This window comes from Etheostoma cragini, unplaced genomic scaffold (assembly GCF_013103735.1).
Source record: "Etheostoma cragini isolate CJK2018 unplaced genomic scaffold, CSU_Ecrag_1.0 ScbMSFa_1415, whole genome shotgun sequence".
Classification (NCBI taxonomy): domain Eukaryota; kingdom Metazoa; phylum Chordata; class Actinopteri; order Perciformes; family Percidae; genus Etheostoma; species Etheostoma cragini.
The window spans coordinates 1-2,335 of record NW_023265469.1 but is presented as its reverse complement, the minus strand read 5'-3'; the positions used below and the strand labels follow the sequence as shown (position 1 = coordinate 2,335).

General features: G+C 40.1%; 1 non-coding gene across 1 annotated transcript; it reads left to right on the top strand.

Annotated features, from left to right (window-relative positions):
- Window positions 1-1,302: 1,302 nt before the first annotated feature.
- trnaa-ugc lies at window positions 1,303-1,374 on the top strand. The gene has a single exon. It is a non-coding gene; the product is annotated as a tRNA-Ala (tRNA).
- Window positions 1,375-2,335: the final 961 nt, after the last annotated feature.

Genomic DNA, 2,335 nt, shown 5'->3' with positions numbered 1-2,335 from the left:
ACTGAAACTTTGGATGACCGCCTCCGCCTGCCACACGGAAGACTGGGGTCTGATTCCCCGATGGGGAGATTTATCTACTAGCTGCTAATTATTTACCAAGGCTACATCGATACTACTACATCTGCCAGAGTAGTTTGGATACGAGGCCTAAACATAGCAAAAGATATGCGTTTTTAAGAAAGTATTAGAGTGGATATACTCCAAGAAAGACAAAGGTTTCACAACAGGATTCAGAATGATCCTGCTATCAAAGATATGTTTTCAGTGACAATATGATCTTAAACTTAGAGGACTGACACTATAAGGAAAGGTTTTAATCATCACAGCAGTGATTTTACCTTTGCTTTTACTCATCAGCTCTGTTTTTATCCCACCCAGAATGTGGGATGTCAGAATCCTTGCTAGGTCTATACAATCTTTTGATGTTAACACGTAACTTCATCCATCTTTGCTGTTGCATTGCGATAACAAATACATTTGTGTAAAGTAATCAAGAGGCTTTATGTCTGTGTTGAGTAGGGAGGGAAATGTAATGCATACCCCTACGTTTTATCTTTTTCTAATATTTATCATGAAACGAGGAAGCGATATAGAGCCCTAGTAAACAAAAAGTGAGGAAAACAGCAGTGAGAGAAACAAGTCAAGGGACTGAAGAGCAGGAAGAGGGAGAGCCAGAGGAGTTTTGGGAGTTTGGAGAGAGGGCATGTGATGAAAGTGAGGGCTCTGACACAGAGAGGGATATTCCAGAGGGTGAGGAAGATGAAAAAGAGGGTAAGGAAGATGAAGAAGAGGGTGAGGAGGATGAAGAAGAGGGTGAGGAGGATGAAGAAGCAGGTGAAGAGAGTGAGGATGAAGAAAACATAAATGGGACAGAGAGAGGGAGAGCCAGAGGGACAGCAAGTGGATCCATGTGGATCAAGTACTGCACCATCAGGTTTGTGATGAAGAAGGTTCTTACTATTTTCAAAGCAATGCAATTACAGTTTAATTGTAGGTCTGATGTGTATCCTTAAAATGGGGTTTTCTGCTCTAAAAATCTTTTTTTGTGTCAATACGGCTCTGTTTCTTTTTTTTAAGTACATACTTGGCCTACATTTTTAAATGCATGCAGGTAGACATGCGTACAGTGGAATGAATGTGTTTAGGAACCCATGCTGAAGTTGACTAAAAAGAGGAATTTAAAAAATCATCATTTGGAAATTGATCTTAATGCCTTAATTTAATAAAAAGGAAAAATCCAAACTTTAAGGACACTCAGATGATGATCTCAGAAAAAGTTAAAAAAAAGCTGAAAAATGTTCAGGGGATGTAGCTCAGTGGTAGAGCGCATGCTTTGCATGTATGAGGCCCTGGGTTCAAGCCCTGGCATCTCCGACAAGTGGCCAGTTTATAAAACTATTATTATGGTAGAGTCTTTAAAAAAGCTGCAAAAGATATTACCTCCTGTGGTAATCTGACTGGTAGGGTTATAGAACGTAGTGGTAGACTAAGACCTCCTGGGACACAAACTAAGCGGTATCCTCTCTCTTTTATACCTCAGACTATCAGACAACACAACAGTTTCTATTTTACTGTATTTATGTACTTGTACTGTAGTATACTTATTGTATTACTCTCCAGTTTTATGGGTGTTACGGTAGGTATGAAAGAAGGAAAGAAGTGTTCTCTTGGTTCTAAGATGGCTGCCGTGTCCTGCAGGTCTCCGCCGAGCCGCCAACATGGCGTACTGTAGTTTCTTTTTTTATGGATGAAATAATATCAACATGCCATTAGGTTTCCTCTTCAGCAGGTGGAGACATTCACTTCAGACACTTGCAACAACAGACTGGAAATATACTTACTGCTGATGCAAAGCATAGGAATTAGCAGAGGATAGTTTCAATCCATCAATCTCTGGGTTATGGGGAACCATATCAAAGCTAGGGAACAATAATCTCTAAGGGGGGGGGGGGAGAAGAGGAAAAAGGGGAAGAGGGAGGGAAGAAGGAAAAAGAGGAAAAGGAAGAGGAAAAAGGAGGAAAAAAGAGGAAATGAGAGAAAAGATGAGAAAAATGCTAAATTACCCTCAAAGTGTAAAAGTTGTATAGTTTCTATTAAGTCAGATTTCAATTTGATTGCTAAAATTTGAATGTTTCTGATAAATAAGGGAAGCTTAACGTAGATTCAAAGGTCACATCTTTGATCCCCACCTAGCACCAGATCTTAGGTTCAATCCCCTCCTAGTGCCAGAAGATCTAATTACACTATACACAACTTCATCCTTCTTGCTTCTTCTTCCTGCTCCTCCCCAATGTTGATATCTTCCAACAGCTCATCTGTCTTCTCAGAGTCTGGG